The following is a 22,213-nucleotide window of genomic DNA, read 5'->3' as shown; positions in this document are numbered from 1 at the left end:
ATTAATATGTACATACTTCATCTAGATCTCTGTTGCCAAAACATAATTCAGTCAAGTCAGTATGCTGAAAATTAAATCTGAAAGAGGTTATACCCAATCTGATCTTGTTTAAAATGCTAAGTAGACTACTGTATAAGTCTTTAGAATTATTTCCAGATTTTATTTGAAAAAAAAACTTCATATCATGTCAGATACTAACATTTTTAATGGTAACCTAGCAATAAATATCAAACAATATTTTTAGTAACTATTATCAATAATGACTATACAATTAAACAAACGATACTAGCAATTTACTACAGGCAAAGTGTCAACCCTAAATAACTGATAATAAACAAGTTCGTTTATATAACTGAACTAAGCCGTATTGAAAAGGCAATTTCAACTCTACCTCACTGACACAAACAAATGGGAGGGTATTTAATAATTCCCCCACTGCACTGTATCCTCCCTGTGTCACACACAAACCATAGCCCTGCATGGAACAGGTTAATATCACTTTCAGCTATTCCAAAAAAACAGTGGTAGTTCAGGTAATACAGCTGCCTCACAGTTCCAGCAACCAATTCAGTCCTACACTTGGGTGCCTTCTGTGTGGAGTTTGCACATTTTTCCGAGACTGTGCAGGTTTCCTCCAGTTAATCCAGTTTACTCTACATCCCGATGATATGCTGGCTTGTTAGGTTAATCGGCTACTTTAAATAACTGCTTCTGTGGGTGGCAGGAGGAGAGTGGGTATTATTGATGGTCATGTGCGAGAGAATAAACTGCAGAGAAATGTCAAGAATGGGATCACTCTGAGAACAAACACTGCAGAAGGCCATTCAATAAGTCACAAGAACATACGAATTAAATGAAATGTTAACACCAATGATTTTCCTGAAACACATTTCATGAATGTCAATGAGACCTCACCGCAGGCTGCCCACCAGCGCATCTGATCAAGGAAATGACTGATGCAAGAACATGTGAAAAAAATGATACATTATTAGTGTCCTTTAAAATCAACTTTCTCTAGAAGACAGAAGAGGACTGCAGTCTCAAGCACACCATCATGATTTCAATACCGTAGCCATTCTGGAAGGATCCTATGATCCTGCTATTTCCCAGTTTATGGGTGATCTTACACTGATTTCTCACCCCGAGTTATGAGAAGGCAAGAAGACAGCATGTTTCCTAGAGACCCAAATACACGAAAGTACATTTGAAAGCACATTCGATGCACTGTACAAATAAGTACAGGTTCACAATCCCTTATCCGAAATTCTAAAATCCAAGAAGCTCCGAAAACCCAAGATTTTCTCACCAACAGCTGACATCACTCAGGTGTGACATGGCAGCATTAGCAGAGGCCGCCAGACATCAGTTGTGGCTCAGCGCTCGTACTAGTTACACGTGCGTTTGCTGTTCACTGATACTTTGTGTTTACTTTTGACTTTGTGTTAAATTTCACTGTGAAAATGTCAAAAAGAACTGCAGATACCCCTATGGGTAACAATGAGAAAAAGAGAAGGAAGCATCTATCATTCTCAATAACACAGAAAGTGGAGTTATTGCAGAAGCTTGATCGTGGTGTGTCTATGTGGCGTCTTACTGAAGAATATGGTGTCAGAACTACCACTGTATATGATTCAAAGAAACAGAAAGAAAAGTTACTGAAGTAATATAGTGAGTGATGTTCTACATTTATTCCAATAAGTCATTTACCATGTGTTTGATTTGGTTCGTTCGAAGCTGTATATTTTTATGTTTTATTGGATGTTTTTGTTGGAAATAAACTATTTTTCATCATTATTCCCTAAACAATATAGTATAACAACTATTAACATAGCATTTACATTGTATTAGGTATTATGAGTAATCTAGAGATGATTTAAGGTATCCAGAAGGATGTGCGTGGGTCTGGAGCTCTGCCGGGTCCTAAAGTCCACCCGCACTGAGACAGGTTAAATAAGGGACTTGAGCATATGTGGTTTTTGGTATCCACAGGGGGTCCCGGAACCATAAGGAGGGATTCTGAAATCTGAAAAATTCTGAATTCCGAAATGCAACTGGCCCCAAGGATTTTGGATAAGGGATTGTGGACCTTTACTTAATTTTTCCATATTTGTTTTTCAAATTGCCTTGGAAGTAGCTTGCAACAGTGCTTTTCTCATTGAAGATAGTACCGTGCAATTGTATGATTAAGAGAAGCTACATATTACTTCAATGTGCCTGTAAGATTGGAGATGATGTTTATTTAATGTCAATCAACATGTAAAACCTATACAATAAATCAAAGTACTGTTGTAACAGAGTAACAATTATGAAATTTTTTTGCAGGTGATGAACTTATTAAGATAAAAATATGGTAATGATACAAAAGAACAGTAGCATGGAATCTAAAAGTAATAAATGCTTAAAAAGTAGAAGATAAGTATCAAAAACATAAATTAAAAATACTTTGGTTTTGAACAATTTACTTCCCAGCTCATCACTAAGGGTGAAACTGTCTCAAAGCGTGATGCTTTTTCAGCCAAACCTTGTGACCTACCCATGTTGGAAGGAAAGAAATGGTCATCAGAAACCAGCACTTCCCTTTGGGGAAGATGGCAAAAATAGAAAGGGAGCATGACCCAAATCTCACTGCTTATTTTCACAATTTCCAGGGTATTCATCTTTTGTTCAACTACTACCAAAATGTCAATGGAACAGAATACAATGCAGTCAATACTACAGCTCTCATTTAGCCAAACTAACCAAAGTTTAATTTCTATGCCTTCCTTTGTGACAGAAATTTAACTTATCCAAACTCTGTTTGGGACCAGACTTGACAAGTTTAGGATTTTAATATTATAAATAGTCTTCTGGTTTTGGAAAAAATGAATTACCCAAGAAAATCCAGAATCAATGTTTATTTATCAAGCCTCAGATATGGCATAGAAAGAAGTACTGTCATTATTTACAAGGATGTTACCTGGGTTTCAGCACTTAAGTTACAGAGAAAGGTTGAACAAGTTAGGTCTCTATTCATTGGAGCATAGAAGGTTGAGGAGGGATTTGATCGAGGTATTTAAAATTTTGAGAGGGATAGATAGAGTTGACGTGAATAGGCTGTTTCCATTGAGAGTAGGGGAGATTCAAACGAGAGGACATGATTTGAGAGTTAGGGGGCAAAAGTTTAAGGGAAACACGAGGGGGTATTTCTTTACTCAGAGAGTGATAGCTGTGTGGAATGAGCTTCCTGTAGAAGCAGTAGAGGCCAGTTCAGTTGTGTCATTTAAGGTAAAATTGGATAGGTATATGGACAGGAAAGGAGTGGAGGGTTATGGGCTGAGTGCGGGTAGGTGGGACTAGGTGAGATTAAGAGTTCAGCACGGACTAGGAGGGCCGAGATGGCCTGTTTCCGTGCTGTGATTGTTATATGGTTATATGGTTATTAGTTTTAATATCCCAAACAGAGAGAGTGTGAAAGCCTTATGGAAAACCCTCATTTTTGGGCACTTTTTACTGAAGAATCCATGTACTGATACTGAGAATTTAACATTGTGATCACTTTTCCTTATCCTCTTCCCCAACAGAGATAAAATGGATAACCGACATCTATTTTTGAAGCTTAGACAAAAATGGACACCTAGGCAAGACATCAAAAGTGACCAGCTAGTTGGTCAAAAGCTAGGTAGGAATGTTTTGTAAAGGAAAGTAGGTAACAAAACAAGACCAATTTCTTAGATAAGATGCATCAAAAATGTGGCATTGGCATTGTCATTGCACCAATTGGTGTTACAATGAATTACAGCTCTGCATAGGTCATACAAAAAATTATAACACAGGAACCATAGTAATCCACCAAAAGAGCTACTCATGGTCCTGTGAGCACAATTATTTGAGCCCCTTTTTTTTTAGTGTGATGATAATTTCTGTCTCAATCATATTTTCATCATTAAGTTCCAGGTAACTACCACCACCTATGTCATGTCCCTTCTAATCCTTAATTGCTTTAAATGAGTTCCCCCCCCCTCAATGTCTGACCCCATCAACAATAGAAAATAATCAGGAAGGATCTATTCCAGCCCCTCATAATTTTATAAATCTTGATCTAATTTCCCTATCGCCTTTGATCCAAAGGAAACAATTCCAACTGAATGGATCTTTGTTCATAGTTACAATTTTCCAGTCTTGGCAACATTTTTTATAAATCTCCTTTACATCCACTCTAGTGAAATCAGTTTTTTCTTGTAATATAGTGCTGGGGCTCAAACTGCCACCCAAATAGTTTTACATCAAATTTAAATATAACCCCACTGCTCTTCCATTCCAAAACTCAGCTTTTTTGTTTAAGAACCGCCTTAACCTGTCTTGGCAACTAAAGGTTCCATTATATTCATCACAAGATCCCTTCTTCCCCCCCCCCCCCCAAGGCACTCAGTAGTCTCAACTTATTGTTTTGATTTACATCACTGCACCTCACAAATGTATTTAATGCACACTTTACTGAATTAAATTCTATTTGCTGTATTTCTTCCCATTTGCATCTACATCTTCTTGTTATCTAATGCTATCCTCCTCACCAATAACATTTTGGCCAATGCTTGTATTATCTGCAAAAATCTTTAAATGTCCCTACAATATCAAAACTCTCTGAAGTCCCTTTGGTAACAACCTTGCAGTAACACTCAAAAAAACCACTATTCAACTATTTTTCCTTGCTGCCTGCTACAAAGTAAATAAAAAATGAAAAATTACTATCCACATTTTGATCCCATCGGCTATTTCCTTTTAGACCAGTCTGACAGGTGAGACCTTGTCAAAATCCATGCAGATTACATCAAATACCATCCACGTAATTTTGGAAAAAAAATCAATTCAGTCACTCATAATCTTTCCTAACAAATCCAGGTCAAGATCTATGATGGTCACAATTGTATCACCGGATGAAATTACAGTGCAAAGCAAAATAACACACACACAAATGCTCGAATGCAAATAAGGCCATCTGGACATCCTACAAAACAGAACAAGCAACTTTATGCCACTCAAAATTAATCCTACCCCACACTGTATTAGTTTTCCCTTTCAACTTACTCCACACCAAGGGTTCTCAATCTGGGGTCCACAGACCCCTCGGTTAATGGTAGGAGTCCATAGCATAAAAAAGGTTGGGAACCAGTGCGCTACACTCTCACAAAATCAAGCAACAATTCAAAACATTTTACGATTACTATGAATAAATAGGCAATTACTTAGTTTAGGAAAAATTTGGCAATGCTGCAAGTTTACAGGAAAGCTTTAATTCTGTCACCTGAACCAGTTAACCTGATTGCAACAGTCATTTATTCACATCTAATTACTACTTGTTATTATTAATGTTCGCGACACTCACAACAATCCCATCTAACCCACTCATTCCAAAAGGAAAATTATTGTAAATAGTCTACAAGGGAATCAAATGGATTATATTCCAATGCATAGTGAATTATCAATTATACAATTTAATGTCTTCAGTGGTTAGATTCTGATCAGCCACATTACTGGAGATACTCAGTGAAACATGACACAATCTCCAGGCCTAAAGAAATTAAGGGGAAAGTTGGCAGAAGTTGAGGGCAGTGCACAAGGGGGTACAATACAAAGGTCATACAACCTAGATATGTCACATGGCATGGGAAGATGCAAAAAAAGAAAAATAAAGTATTAAATATTATATAAATACAAAGCCCTGAATTTTAAACTGTTTGTCTCAACCTTAATGGTGTATCTCATTAAAAAGGTTGCCTTAGCAGACTTCTAAGTAGATCTATAAAGACCACACCTCAACTCCTACCTCTACCCTTTCCCCATTCTATTCTCCTGGCATCTGATTCCTTAATATCAGAAATCAAGCAATATCTGTTTCAAATGTATAAATAATGCACAAAGAAATAGGTTTTGCTTTCTTATAAAAAGACAATCACAGAATCAGAGAAATTTACCAGAAGAAAACCATTCAGGCCTTCGCATCCTGCTAAACAAAAATGAACTCTAGGTTAATCCCACTTCCTAGCTCTTGGACACGGCAGATTATGGCTCTCCCAATGCTCATCACATTTTGTTTTTAAATGTCAAGCAGTATTTGCCTCCACCAGCCTTTCCAGAAATCAGTTCTAGACACTCACCTGTCATTGAATGATTTTTCTCAACTCCCTCCTAACCTTAAAAAATATATAGCTGCTCAATCAAATAGATTAAATACTCAGTGGTCACTTTATTATAAAGTGGTCACTGAATGTATGATTGCAGTCTTCTGCTGTTGTAGCCCAATCACATCAAGGTTCAGCATGTTATGCATTCAGAGATCCTCATCTGCACACCACTGCTTTAACATACAGCTCTCCAAGTTATTGTTGCCTTCCTGTTAGCTTAAACCAGTCTGGCCATTCTCCTCTGAGCTCCCTCATTAACCTACAGATCTGCTGTTCCCCCTATGTTTTACTTTTGTTCTTCACACTATTCTCTGTAAACTCTAAGGACTGTTATGCATGAAAATCCCTGGACACCGGCAGTTTCTGAGATACTCAAACCACCCCATCTGGTGTCGACAATCATTCCATGGTCAAAGTCACTTAGATTGCATTTCTTTCCCATTCTGATGTTTGATCTGAACAACAACTGAATCTCTTGACCATGTCTGCATGTTTTTATGCACTGCATTGCTGCCACGTGTTTGGCTGATTAGATTTTTGCATTAATGAGCAGGTGTACCTAATAAAGTGGCCTCTTGCATGCAGATGACTATACTTTATCCTGTCTATTCTCTCATTTTACTATAGTATTACATCATCGTATATAGTGTATATAGTTACATATGTTCTAAAGCTACCACATCTTTTTTGTAATGAGGTGACCAGAACTAAATAGTACTCTAGCTGGGACTTAACTAATATTTGCATTGTTCCTATGCTTTCTTAACTACTTTATCTACCTGTCCTTTAGCTTTGGCAATTTATGAAAACGTACTCCAAGATCACTCATATCCTTAATACTTCATAGCACCTTACCATTTATCACATGTTTCACTTCCCCAAAAATTCTTTTCATATTTCCTGATTCATATCTGTATACCAATTGTGTGTCTACCTCACTCCCCTAATTATATCTTCCTGTCTTCCAACTGACCACACACCTTAGTTGTGGTCTCTACATTCAAGTTTAAATCCTTTATACATACAACATGAAAAGGAAGGGGCCCAACTCCCAATGCAGTAAAAATTTCTGTTGACCATTATCTGTTACTCTTTACCACTAAATTTTTTCAAGCAAAAAACTATTGGGGAAAAATCAGCAAGCCAGGCAGTATCAATGGAGGCAGAAGTCTCACATTGAGGCCTTGCATCAGGGTTTTAAAAAGCACCACTTTCCCTTGAATCCCAAGGGCTTTCCTGCTAACTTCATGAATCTTACATCAAATGTATTACCCTCGTCAAAGTTTTCTCTAAGCAAGTCCATACTGATCATTCTTGATTAACCAGCACTTCACCAAAATGCCACACATCATCTCTTAAATCTTTTGGTAAATTTGCCCTCTATCAATATCAGACTGACAAGTCTCTCTGGTCACTCTGTCTATACCCATCTTCTTTTTAAAACAACAGTACAATATTATCAATATTCTAGAGCCCCACTACTACACCAATGATCAAACAGCACTGAAAATCTATATTTAGAGCCTGTGTCATTTCCTCCTTTGTGTCTTTTAAAGCCTGGACTTGGTGACTTGTCCATTCTTATACTAGATCCCTTATTTTACCCTCTCACTTTAAACTCAACAATTCATTTTACCCCAAGCACAAAGTAGCTTTAATTTACAATTTGAAACAACATCACAACTAACAAATCATTCATAACAAAAACTATTAAGTATGCTAATCATACTGACTGACCCTTTTTCAAAATGGCCTGTAATGCCTCTTTCAGATCCAGCTTGGATTGGTGCATTTTTCTTTTAGGCTCTGCTGGCCAAAAATGCACGCATTTCCAGATTATTCTAGATAAAGAACAAGAACCATTTACCAGTCAGATAGGTGAAGACAAATTCTCTTTTTTCATGTATGTGTGCATTGATGAAAGCAAAATTGGTGAAGTTCCTGTGTAATTTGTTATATTTTCCCTTCTCCTTTAGAAGTAAATATATGTGCACGAGACCAAGCATTGTAATATAACATCAACAACTGCACACATTTCTTTAAATCTAATATGTAAAGCTTTCCTGTTTTGAAATTGTAGATCAACATAATCTGAAATAGAGAATGCAACAAGTAACAAATCAGGTAGCATCTCAAAACTGATGAACAGTCTACAAGAAACAAGAAAGCAAACTGAAAGAACTTTTATAGATGTGCTAAAAGTTTGGGAAATATTAATGAAGTGCTTTACAGGCTCAGGCAAGTGAAATTATATTACAGAAATAGAAAATGTACTAAACAGATATTTAGTGGCCATCATGGAAGATGATACAATAAACCATCCAAAAAGCAGTGAAGAGGAAAAGTCCAGTAAATGAGCTTCTAAAAGAAATTAGCATTACTTTTTAAGAATGAGGAACTCAAAGGGACTAAAAGCCAAGAAATCCCCTGACCTGATGTCCTGCGCAGCAATGTTTTGAATAGGTGGCTTTGGGTACAGTGAAGTTTTCACAGAATGCAAGATGGCAAAAATGATACCACAGTTTAAGAAACAAGTAGGCTGACTGTAAGGAAAATCTTGAATATGTTATTAAGAAAATGGAAACATGATCCTTTGAAAATAATAATAGGCTTGGACAGATTTTCAAGATGTGCCTTACAAGAAATGATTCAACAAAATGAGCGGCTGTGGGATGCACTTCAATAGTTTGGCTTGTATGGTTAACAGGAAGAAGAAAACAGAACATAAATGGATAGCTTTTAGATGATCTGGATCCAGGTCTACCGAAAGTACAAACTCACAAGGCAGTAAGCATTAGATAGATGTAGACAGCATTCAAATGGAAATAGACCAAGAGAATGACTGATAATGTGACAAACATAATATTGTGAAAAGTGTGATTAACTTTGTGTAAAAGTGATTAACTTTGTTTGAAAAACATAAAGCAACTTTATCTAGAGAGATTGAGAAATATTTCTGTAATTGAATCACTTGAAGTTAACATGCCTAAAAACAAGCAATTAAGCAAGTGATGCTTTGGACATTATTGCAAGAGAATTTGAGTTAAGAGTAAAGACATCTTACTGAAATCATCCCAGCCACTGTGACATTACACTTGGAATATGGAGTGAAATTGTGATGTTCATCCCTTACAAATAAAGTACAGTAAGTGCAACAAAGTTCACTAACTAAATTCCTGGGATGGAGCAAAGGTTATGGTCAAAGTCAGTCAAAGTCCTTTGTGGCTCATCAGGCTGGTGCTTATGCCGGTTTCCATGGCATGAAGCAACTGAGAGTACCAGATTCCGCCCCACCCCAGGATAGGACGCCAGTCTATTGTGAGGTTGACCCACAGCATCTTTTTTGCCAGTACCCATTTTTCAGCTGAGTGGACTGGAGCATTGTGTGGTTACATGCCTTGCTCGAGGACACACATGCTGCCTCAGCTGGGCTCAAACTCATGACCTTCAGGTAGCTAGTCGAACTCCCTAACCACTTGGCCACATGCCACACAAAGGTTATAGAGATGGGGGCTAAACCTATCAAGAATGAAGGATGATTCTCATAGTGCTTATCAGGACTGACGTGGGGATGATGTTTCCCCGGGTGAGGTGTCTAGATTCATGGGTCATATTTTCAAAATAAGGGGCTGGCCAATCATGACTGAGATGTAAAAACGTTCTTCTACCATAAGACTATGAATCTTTGCACTTCTCTACCCAAGTGGTTTATGGAAGTTCAGTTGCTAAGTATATTCAAGACAGATCAATAGATGTTTAGATACCAAGGACATCAATAAATACAAGGTTAGTGTAGGTAAAAGATTAGCAATGCTCATTAAATGAAGGAGCTGATGCAAAGACTACATGAATAATACCTCTGATACTTATAAAATGCAACAGCAATAAACCTTTTTTAATTCAGCTTGCACAAGAGTAGAAGGTAAGGATGAAGATTTGGAACATGAAGAACATGAAATCTAAAGATGTTGCAGCACAACAACAGTGGCTTTTTCTGAAAAATGTCCAATCACGCTTTCAAACAAACCCCACCCAAATGTGCACTTATGGTTTTAGTGAGTTTTATATATATTTTGTACCAACATTTGTTTCAATTGAGACTGAAAGCATTAAAATACAGTGAATTAACTCTTATTCTGTTTTATTCTTGAATATGTACTGCTGCAGTAAAAACTCATTAAAATAATTCAAATATAAACTCACTCTCCATATACCACGATTAAAATTATATGCTAAGGTGATAAGAATGGTTAGCAGCTACATCGAGTTTATGCCAGCTCTGAAATCAGGTCAATAGCAATGCATTTAATACCAAGAACTTTCATAATTTTAACAGCAAAGTTTACATTTTAATTATACTAAGTTAATGGTTTTGAGCTGTCATTCAGCTTCATACAAAACTTTTTTTTAAATATTAATGCAAAATGGTAGAGTTCTTTTCTTGTCTCTCTCCCACCCAAGATTGCGAGACTTCACTTAAAGATGAACAACAGTACCAGAAACAATTAAAACGCACTAGTAATTGATAGTCTTTACAGTTGCATTCCACAAAGTTTAAAAATAAAATTTTCACCAAGCCACTGACCTACATTAATAATTTCAACCTTCCCTCAATTTAAAGATTCTATAAGTAACAAAAGGAATAAGAATTGCTCCACTGATCCGCTTTTGTGATGTTCCATCGATTACATACAAAAGAATAATATGCTGGCGTTTGTTACAAGGCCTGTTAGGATAGATACTATAAATAACAAATCTGCCCCATTATCTTTACACTAAAGGCTCAATTATCTTAGATTGGCAACTCTTCATATTCCAGATTTCCTTTTTATTTTTAATTTTCCATTTCCTTTTTCTTTGCTCCACCAAACCAAGAGATACCTCTACACAACAAAGTACAGCACTAAATGGGAATTCGAACTCCTCTATCCAGACAAGTATCAGAGAACTGGTAAGAAAATCACTAAAACTTACGTTACCATTGTCTGTTTACCCAAAGAAAACTTGCAGCTAATCCTGTTAGAGATGTACTTGATAATGTTTATAAAATGAAGAGAGGATCAGCTCAGAAATCAAAACATACTTGGTAACCAGGTTCATCTACATGCAAGTGAACAAGGCACCACAGGGCAACCAACGTCAATTGTGGTAATTTCAGATCAACGAACAAGCGATAAACTGTAAATTCATTTAATTGAACAATTTACGTTTCAAAACTTGAATTATGATTCCATATTCTGTTGAGCGATGCCTATGTGTTTCTTTTAACCTAGTTCATCCCACCCCAGATCATTCCCTTCACTTCAATACACCTCGGAAGCCCTTTAACTACATTCCATACTCACAAAAGGTTGCAATCGACCTGCCATCCCCCAAAACACGTTTAATTTCTGAGGGGAAAAAATCCGAGGGAATCAGAAACATTCACACACGAAATTCCTTCCCACTGTTTATTTATGTCTATTGGTTCCACTTCAAATTGAAAAAAGCCGATTCACCACTTCGAGCAAGCTGTTCCTCAACGGATAAACATAACCCGTGTCAATTTCATCCAAGACTCAAGGAGACGGGTTCATTACAGAATAATTTGTTCGGATGTTTGGAGCGATCCAAGTGTTATTTAATACGATTCAGGGGCTGATTCATGTTGCATTTATCAACAGAGTTTAATCACATACATGACAGAACAGAGAGGGAAAAAAATGTGTATACACAAGATCCAGAGGCTCGCCTAGCTGCTCCGCCTCAACCTAACTTAATATACAGGAAGTTCCGCCCCCGTCATGCGCCAATTGGGTAACTTCCATTAACAATATACCAACAAACCGTTGACAGAAACACTAATTGGACAGCAGGCCGTCAATCAATTCCCGACGTCAGGGGATGTCCGTTTATAAAGTTTAGTTGGCGTCAACACTAAATGCCTCAATCGGTAAGTGAGATAGGGTGGGGTGTTAAAGAAAAACTACTTAAACCCAACCACCGATGAGGGAAAGCTTTGAAAAGCTAAACTTGTAATGCCATATGGAAGCCAGCCACTGTACATTTAGAGGAGGGGAGGGAAGGAAATGAGACAATTGTACTGGGAAATAGCATTAAATGGTAAAGATTAGATGCGCGCCTTACCAAAAACTGCAGTTGGCGGCGAAGGTGAGAGAACGGGCTTGAGATCGGCACGGGTCTCAGCAGGCGTCTGGCCACGCAGCAACACGGAGGCGATCAGTGTCGGTTGCCGAGGGATTCCGCCATGTTTGCTCGCTTCACTGACACTCGCTGAACAAACAAGCTAAAACAGACCGAGCCGAGGGAGGGAGAGGTGGCCGTTGGGCACGTGACCGCCGCCCGCCAATCCGGGCGCTAGTCGGCAAAACGGCTTGTCTATTTTTAGCTCCTGGCTTTTTTTTCCCCTCTCTGGGGATGGAATCGATTTGAAAGGAGCGCGAGCTCGATCGCTGCTGGTGTCGCGCGTGCTCGGACTCTCACCCGGGGCGCGCGAGGGCGGGGGCAAGAGGGACATCGCTACCGTGTCGCTTGCATTGCAGTTTGTCACTTTGTGCCACCAAGCCGCGTATTTTAGTTCTAATATTACGCTTCAACCTCGAAGCTACTTGGTACAGGCTGGCACGCTCCCACGAGAAGAAAAAAAAATCGTGATCGTTTAGTATTTTTGATTGTGAAAAACTGTGGAGATACTAGAAAAAGTGCATTCATCACGAGGTGTTGCAAACTATCCCTGGAGAACTGGGTTAATCCAGTATTAAATTCGCATACAATTTATTAACTCACTTTCCGCCTGCAGTTATCCCCCGCACTCGCTGACTTTTATCTGCAGCTTACTTTGCCTCAAATAGGGCCTTTTGCATTTTTAAAATATTTTTCATATAGCTACTGCCCAATCAAAGCAATGCTATAATATCGGGGCTTGCTGTATGGTATCTATTATTACTAAAATAATGCGGAGTCGAATTTGGTTGGCCTATTATACAAAACAGGCTTCAAGGAAGTTGCGAAGTATGTATTTTCGGCCTTTACCGATTCCATTTGCGTTCCCTTAACCAAACTATAATGAAATAAATTATGTTTACGTGTAGTTAATACATCACTCCCATCCTATGATTATTCGGCGACTGCCTCATGTGGCTGCGGAAGTCGTTGCTTTGCGATTCATAATAACTTGTGGGAAAGTAGAACATATCCGACCATCGATTTAAGAACTAAAGACTTACCAGAATAGTACATGAAACGCGTCAAGCTATTTTGTCGAAAATCTGAATACAGTGGTTTATAAGGCGAGGGACGGGAACATAGTTGCTGGGCTGGCAGTCCTAATTCTGCACCATAGTTTCCGAAAATGGTTTTGGACCCTCGCCAAGGCAGCTAGGGAATTTAAATATAAGTAATTACATTTGTAACAATAACCACGAAGTACCAGATTGTTGTAAAATTCATCTGGTTTCCAAATGTACTTTGGGGTGGACATATATTTGTGCTTAACCGGTCTAGAATATATGTGAATGAAAATCAAATCAAATACAGACGCTGGGAATCTGAAATAAAAACGGAAATTGCTGCAAAAGCTCAGCAGGTCTGAAAGCATCTGTACAAAGAGATACTGTTGACTTTTTATATTGATGATCCTTCATCAGAAATGAGGAAAAGAGAGAGCAAATTAGCTTATATATCAATTCAGACACATGCATGTGTTTAATTCTTGACTGTCTTCTCAGTCCAGGAGTAAGGATGTACAGTATATGCACTAATTACCAGCACTGGATGAATAAAAAGCCTACATAAATGCATTATTCCACTTACTGTTGACTAATCATAGAATCATTACAGCATGGAGGGAGACCATTTCTCTGCATTGTCTCTAGGAATACTTAACTATCAGAAGCTATCCAGCTCAAATTTGAATGTTCCATTTGATTGTGCCTCTACTAGTATTTCAAACCCCAACCAGACACTGTGTAGAACAATCATGTTCATCCTATATCCAACTTTGACCTGCTAGTGATTTCTGAAATCCTCTTTTATTTCAGATTTCCAGTAACTGCAGTGTTTTGTATCACAGTTCCAGCATTTTTTCTTTCTCCTCTAATCATTTATCTCCTTCAGGTAAATCAGCCATAGTGAATAAGCATGTGTCATTTGTTGGTCTTCGCCCTATCATAGACTTCACTTTGTTTTCCCCACTGGACCTCGTCATCTGCATCATAAAATATGTTTGACTTCTAATTTTTCTGGTTGTGATAAGCCTAATAAGCTGAAAAATTCAGAATTGGCTTGGCCGCAGAAAGCAGAGGGTGGTAGTAGATGGCAGGTAGGTATTCTGCCTGGAGGTCTGATCAGTGGTGTTTTGCAGGGATCTGTTCTGGGGTACCTGCTCTTTGTGCTTTTTATAAATGGCTTAGATGAGGAAGTGGGAAGGTGGGTTAGTAAGTTTGCAGATGTCAGGAAGGTTGGTGGTGTGGATAGTGTAAGAAGGTGGTTGTGAATCATTAATAGAATGCAGAGCTGGGCTGAGAAAAATTGGCAGATGGAGTTCAGTCCAGAAAAGTGTGAGGTAAGACACTTTGAAAGGTTGAACTTGAAGGCAGAGTACAGGGTTAATGTCTGGATTCTTGAGGAACACTGCTAAGAATTAGAGGGATTGAGTTCAAGAGCCGTAAGGTAATGTTACAGATCTATAAAACTCCTGTCAGACTACACTTGGAGTATTGTGTTCATATCTGGTCCCTCACAAGAGGAAGAGATGTACCAGGATGCTGCTTGTATTAGAGAACATTTTTATGAGCAACGGTTGAACAAGCTCTGGTTTTTCTTGATAGGACAAAGGAATATGAGAGGCGACTTGATACAGGTATATAAATAATAAGAGATATAGTAAAGTGGACAGGACAGAAATGGCTAATACAAGAGGGCATAATTCTAAGGTGATTGGAGGAAAGTATAGGGGAAATATCAGAAGTAGTTTTTTTTTACACAGTGAGTATTGAATGCATGGAATGAGCTGGCAAGGGTAGTAATAGAGGCAAATACATTTGGGACGTTTAAGAGAGGTACATTGATGGAAGAAATGGAAGGTTATGCGTGGAGGAACATTAGACTGATCTTGGAGAGGGATAAAAGGTCAGCACAACATTTTCAGCCAAAGGGCCTGTATTTTTTGTTCTCTCTCTGCTGGTGCTCACTGACCTGTTCAGTATTTTCATCATACTTTGTGTCTATTGCAGATTTCCAGCATCTATACATTTATTTTGTGTTTTTTCCCATTTCAGTCCTTCTGATTCTTGAGCCTTCTGCCAATAGCAACAGTTTCACTCTTTCTACTCTGTTTATGTGATTTTATACATATCTATCAAATCCTGTCACAACATCCACTGTTGAAGAACAATGAACCCCAGATTCCCTAGTCTCCCTGCAATCATTTTGGTAATCTCTGCTCCATTTGCTAGCAATTTCTCATCTTTCCTAAAGTACCCAAATATTCATCAATGTTGCTGTTCCAGCCAAACCAATGCTTCATAAAACTTCATCTTAATCTTCTTGCTCTTGTATTCTGTATTTCTGTTTATAAGGTCAGGGGCCCTTTTTGCTTCTCAACCACTTCCTGAGTCTGCTCTGCCATTTTCAACAAGGTAGTTACACGTGCATCGATTGTACCTTCAAATTTTCTATCTCATGCACCACACTGTTTATATCTCCTTGAAGTGGATTTCTATCCTCCACACAGTTCATCAGGTTCTGTATCATTCGCAGATTTGGAAATCATACACCCTCATCCATTTCATAAATAGACATTAAGAAAAACCAGTTCTTGAGTTCCTCTAGTCTGATAATAAATCTTTCATTACCGCTTTGCTTCCTGTTACTCGGCCCTTTTTGTCTTTGCTACTGCATTCCAGTCCCTTTCATTCCATGGCCTCAGTCTTGACAACAACATTGTCAAACTTTGTTTCTCTATCCAGTCCACATCAGCTGCATCTTCCTCATTGACCCTCTTCATTATAACACCATAAGACATAGGAACAGAATTAGGCCATTCAGCCCTCAAGTTTACTTCACCATTCCATCATGGTTGATTTATTGTCCCTCTCAACACCATTCTCCTGCATTCTCCACAGTTGTTTTTCACAGATTCACTACACTGGCTGAAGAAATTTCTCCTCATCTCTGTTCTAAAAGGATGTCCATTATGGTCGTGTACATGAAATGACCTGAAGTTGTAAAGGATTGCTCTAACAAACCACAAGTGACAAAGACCATACCCCAGGGTCCTGAAAGAGGTAGCCAAAGAGATTGGAGAAGCCTTAGTAATGATCTTTCAAGAATCACTAGTCCTGGAATGGTTCCAGAGGAGTGGAAAATTACAAGTGCCACTGCATTCTTTAAGAAAGGAGAGAGACAGAAGAAAGGAAATTATGGCAACACACACAAAATGCTGGAGGAACTGAGCAGGCCAGGCAGCACCTCTGGAAAAAAGTACAGTCAATGTTTCAGGCCAAAACTCTTTGGCAGGACTGGAGAAAATAATATGAGTAGATTTAAAAGGTAGGGGAGGAGAGTGGGAAACACAAGGTGATAGGTGAAAGCAGGAGGAGGAGGGATGAAGTAAAGAGCTAGGAAGTTGATTGGTGAAAGAGATACAAGGCTGGAAAAGGGGGAGTCTGATAGGAGAAGACAGAAGGCCATGGAAGAAAGAAAAGGAGTGAGGAGCACCAGAGTGAGCTGATGGGCAGGCAAGCAAGCGGATAAGGAGATATTTCCTGTACCCATGTGAAGCTCACCAACTTCATCAACTTTGCCTCCAACTTCCACCCAGCACTCAAATTTACCTGGTTCATTTTCAACACCTCCCTCTCCTTTCTTGATCTCACTGTCTGTATCTCTGCAGACTGCTTATCTACTGATGTCTATTATAAACCCACGGGCTCTCTCAACTACTTGGGCTATACCTCTTCCCATCCTGTTACTTGTAAAAACACCATCCACTTCTCTCAATTCCTGTGTCTCCACCGCATCTGCTCTCAGGGTGAAGCTTTACATTCCAGAATGAAGGAGATGTCCTCCTTTTTCAAAGAAAAGGGCTTCTGTTTCTCCACCATCAACACTGCCCTCAATTGCACTTTTCCATTTTACACACGTCTGCTCTTACCCCATCATCCCGCCACCCTACCAGGGATAGGGTTCCTCTTGTCCTCACCTACCACCCCACCAGCCTCCACCATCTCTCAATGGGATTCCATCACCAAACACATCTTTCTTTTCCCCCTACTTTCTGCTTTCTACATGGATTGCTCCCAACGCGACTCCCTTGTCCATTCGTCCCTTGCCACTGATCTCCCTCCTGGCACTCATCCTTGCAGGCAGAACAAGTGCTACACCTGCTCCTGCACTTCGTCCCTCACTACCATCCAGGGATCAAACAGTATTCCAGGTGAGGGGATACTTCACCTGTGAGTCTGTTGGGGTCATATACTATGTCTGGTACACCCAGTGTGGCCTGCTGTATATTGGTGAGACCCGATGTAGATTGTGAGACTGCTTTGGCGAGCACCTACGCTTCATCCGTCAAAAGAAATGGGATCTCCTAGGTGACACATATTTTAATTCCACTTCCCATTCCCATTCCATTATGTCAGTCCATGGCCTCCTCTACTGTCGTGATGAGGCCACACTCAGGTTGGAGGAACAACACCTTATATTCCATCTGGGTAGCCTCCAAATTGATGGCACGAACATCAGTTTCTTGAGCTTCCAGTAATGCCCTTTTCCCTCTCTCACTTTATCTTCTTTCCTGCCCATCTCCTCCCTCTGCTGCACCTCCCCCCTTTTCTTTCTTTGATGGCCTCTGTCCTCACCTATTAGACTCCCCCTTCTCCAGCCCTGTATCTTTTCCCTGTATCTCCAGCCCTTTATTTCATCCCTCCCCTTCCCAGTTTCACCTATCACTTGTGTGTCTCTCTCCCATTCCCACCTACTAAATTTACTCCTTTTTTTCCAGTCCTGCCAAACGGTCTCATCCCAAAACGTTAACTGTTCTTTCTTGCCTGCTGAGTTCCTCAGCATTTTGTGTGTGTTGCTTGGATTTCTAGCATTTGCAGATTTTCTTTTGTTTGCGAAAGGAAATTATAGGCCAGTTAGAATGATTTCAGTGGTTAGCAAGATGTTGGAGTCCATTATTTATGACATTTTTGGGTACTTGGAGGCAATTGATAAAGTAGGAGAGATCTTGCTTGACAGCCCAGATGGAAGTCTTTGAGAAATAACAGGCAAGATTGACAAAGAAGAGTCACTGGATGTTGTTTACTTGGATTTTCAGAAGGTCTTTAACAAGGTGCTGCACATGGGGCTTCTTAATAAGGTAAGAACCCATGTATTACAGGAAAGATACTAGCAGAGCGTTGGCTGATTGGCAGGAGGCAAGGAGTTGAAATAAAGGGTTCAGTTTCTGTGGTTGGCTCCCAGAAACTAGTGGTGTTCCGCAGAGGTTGTTATTGGGACTGCTTCTTTTCACCGTATTTGTCAATGATGGAATTGATGGCTTTGTAGCCAAAATTGTGGATGATATGAAGATAGGTGGAGGAGCAGATAGTGTTCAGGAAGTAGGGAGTCTGCAGTAGGACTTAGATTAAGAGAAGGAATAAAAGACTATTTTCTAAGTGTGGAGGAAATTCAAAAATCAGAGATGCAAAGTGACTTGGGTATCCTTGTGCAAGGCTCCTGAAAGGTTAACTTGCAGGTTGAGTCAGTGGTAAGGAAGGCAAATATTGAGAGAACGAGAATATAAAGAGCAAGGACGCTGAGGCTATATAAGGTATTGGTCAGACCCACAATTGGAGTATTGTGAAAAATTTTGGATCCCTCATCAAAATAAAAAGATGTGCTACCATTGAAGAAGGAGGAATGATTCTGGGGATGAAAGGATTAATGTATGAGGAGTATTTGATGGCTCTGGGTCTGTATTCGCTGGAGTTTAGAAGAATTAGGGGGATCACATTGAAACCCATTGAATTTTGAAAGGCCTAAATAGAGTGGATGTGGACAGAGTATTTTCTATAATGAGTGAGCCTAGGCTTGCAGGGCACAACCTCAGAATAGAGGGATGTTGATTTAGAACAGAGATGAGGGAGAATTTCTTTAGCCAGGAGGTGGTAAATCTGGAATTTATTGCCATGTATATCTGTGGAGGCCAAGTCAGTGAGTAAATATTTAAAGCGGGGAAAGATTCTTGATTAGCCAGAGCATCAAAGATTGCAGGGAGATGGTAGGATAATGGGGTTGAAGAGATAATAAATCAGCCATGATGGATTGGCAGAGCAGACTCAATGGGTCGAATAGCCTAATTCTTCTTTGTCATATGGTCTTATGTCAGCTACAACAACTTCCATTTACACAGCACTTTCAAGATGATTATACCAACCATTGTCCAAAATGAGGCCCTGTTCTGGCGAAATTGAAGCAATGGATGTGTAACACATATGCTAAAAAAAAAGTTGTATAATCACACTGTCAACAGATTTGAAAAAAGCTCTTTAGCTCTGGTCCATCTATTCATAAATGGTAGTGAATAATTGAAAAGTTAGCAGGAAGTGGATACAATTTAACAGGCAAAAAGTTTGTTTGCAAGATTTTTTTGGATATTCTCTCAGCTAGAAGTGGAGGGACTATACAATCTACTAGTTGTCAGCTACAGCCAAGTCAGATTCTTCAGATGTATTACATCTTTGAAATTCTTTGAAATAAAGTCTGAGTTTTCAGAAAACAATATGATATGATGTACTTTGAAACAATAGGAATAGAAGCAATGTGGGTTTTAAAGCAATTATAATTAGAAAAAAGACACAATAGTTGTTGGTGTGGGGGAATAACAAAGCAAATATTAAGATAGAAATAAAACATTAAAGGATTAATCACTAATAAAAGTAAGTTATGACCATACAAAGGAGAAGTGCAGGATTAAATTTGGAAGTCAATATATAAAATAGTTAAAAGACCTAGAATCCTAATCAAGAAAGGCTTCACCCAGTTACAATTACACTGGCAAACGGTAGGGAAAGAGTCAAATAAAATGACAGTTTTACTGTGTTCAGGAATTCGTCCTTTCCCAACAGGGAATCACTAATGACCACGTAACTAGTATGGTGGAATGATCCAGAGGAGATATGAAGAATTAAGCACAGAGGAATTTGTAAACATAACTTGGGAGAAGTCCAATATAATAAATTGAAAAAGAAAATTCTGTGAACGAATGAGAATAAATGTGGAGAAGGCAAACTAGAAATAGAAAGAAGTGGGGCAAAGTTAAACTACACTCATAAAGCTATACAGCTAAGCCCTTAGACCCAATTCATCCATGCCTATCTAGGCTAGTCCCATCTGCCAGTGTTTGGTCTGTACCTCTAAACCTTTCTTATCCATATAACAGTCAAAATGCCTTTTAAATGTAATAATTGTAACTGCCTCTGTCACTTCCTCTGGAAGTTCATTCCATATACTCACTACCCTTAATGTGAAAATGATGTCCTTCAGGTCCTTCTTAAATCTTAACCCCTCTCACTGTAAACCTATGCCTTCAAATTTGGACTCCTTTACCCTGTGAAAAAAAACTTTTGCTTATCTATGCCCCTCAGTCTCTTCGTCTATCCTAGCTTATGCAGTCTCTTCTTATAACCCAGGTAACTTTCCGATAACATCCTCATAAATCTGTTATACACCCTCTCTAGTTTAATGATATTCGTCCTACAATAAGATGAGCAGAACTCCAGCTGTGGCCTTACCAACGTCATGTACCTGTACAGCTATAACTTGGCATCCTAAATCTAATACTTGACCAATGAAAGGAATCATGACCTCTTCTTTTACCAGTGTTGCCACTTTTAAGGTACAATGTACTGGCATCCTTAGGTATTTCTGTTCCAAATAGTCCCAGGGCCCTACCATTCGCTATGTAGATCCTGCTCTATTTTGTCTTACCAAAATGCAACACCATGCATTTATCTCCATCTTATTAAACTCCATATGCCATTTCTTGGTCTTTGGCCCAATTGATCTTGTAATCTTAAGTAACCTTCGTCATTGTCTACTATACCACCCATCTTAATGTCATCTGCAAACTTACGAATAATACTACCTACATTCTCATCTAGGAGAAACATTCTGCTGGAAAGAAAAACAAGGAAACCAATAAATACCAAGTCTAAGTAAACAGTGAAATGCATGAGTAAATTAAAATGAAAGACAATATAGGTACTAATTTCATAAATAGTAAAAGAGGTGATAAAGTGAATATGAAAGTTAGGGAAGATGATTAAATAGGAAGTTCCGACTGCAAGAAGCAGCAAAGGAGGTAAACAAATATTTTTCAAGTACGTAAGTAAGGTGAGTAAAACAGTATTAAGATGGAGTTATTGAAGAAGCACAAGTTACTGGTAATAGCAGGAAATGACAGAAATGTTGAAAGATTATATCAGTATTTAGCAGGGAGGCAAATATGGCAGGAATGATATCAGATTGTTTTTAAATTGAGGTAGAAAATACTATACAATTAGCTAATGTTAAAGCGGATAAAACATTTTGGTTTGGATGGATTGCATTCAGATTTCTTAAAGACATCAGGGAAGAATTAGCAGAGTGATATTGTAAGACATTCATACCAGCTGTTAGGAAAGGATAAAATACAGTGATGAAGTATTTCAATTTCAAGTACAGGAAAAATGTTGCAATCTGTACTCCCCACTGTATTCAATTACCTGAAAACTCTGTACAAATTTTAAGTGAAGAGGTCATGTCTTGACTAACCTGACTAATTTCTTTGAAAATATAACAAAAAAATTAAGCACGAGTAATATAGATTTGGCTGGCGGGGTGGAGATGTGTCTCTACCAAAGGAGGCATAAAGCATTCTTTCCTTCCACTAGCCTGTAGGTTACCCTTGGGCAAGGTATAGCACCTGCTTAGCCCCCCGATCAGGGTCACATGAAGCCAGGGGAGCAGATGGTGGGTGGTCATATGAGCAGCTGGTGCATTTCACAAGTCCTGGCTATTCGACC

The 22,213-nt window shown here is 38.9% G+C and overlaps 1 protein-coding gene and 1 long non-coding RNA gene across 11 annotated transcripts in view; one reads left to right on the top strand and one right to left on the bottom strand.

The window, feature by feature from the left end:
• Window positions 1–12,728, bottom strand: part of hdac4 (histone deacetylase 4) — a 432,610-nt gene extending 419,882 nt beyond the window's left edge. For 2 of the 5 annotated variants that reach the window (XM_059967108.1, XM_059967109.1), the window contains exon 1: window positions 12,288–12,728. The gene's annotated coding sequence lies outside the window, so the exon portion shown is untranslated. The remainder of the gene's footprint in view (window positions 1–12,287) is intronic. The other 3 variants (XM_059967110.1, XM_059967111.1, XM_059967113.1) reach the window with 2 other exon arrangements.
• Window positions 12,042–22,213, top strand: part of LOC132392775 (uncharacterized) — a 97,981-nt gene continuing 87,809 nt past the window's right edge. For all 6 annotated transcript variants that reach the window (XR_009511649.1, XR_009511648.1, XR_009511646.1 and 3 more), the window contains exon 1: window positions 12,042–12,093. This is a non-coding gene — a long non-coding RNA (uncharacterized LOC132392775). The remainder of the gene's footprint in view (window positions 12,094–22,213) is intronic.

Source organism: Hypanus sabinus, chromosome 4, assembly GCF_030144855.1.
Source record: "Hypanus sabinus isolate sHypSab1 chromosome 4, sHypSab1.hap1, whole genome shotgun sequence".
NCBI lineage: Eukaryota > Metazoa > Chordata > Chondrichthyes > Myliobatiformes > Dasyatidae > Hypanus > Hypanus sabinus.
The sequence above is the reverse complement of the archived record's forward strand: the minus strand, read 5'-3'. Positions and strand labels throughout refer to the sequence as shown.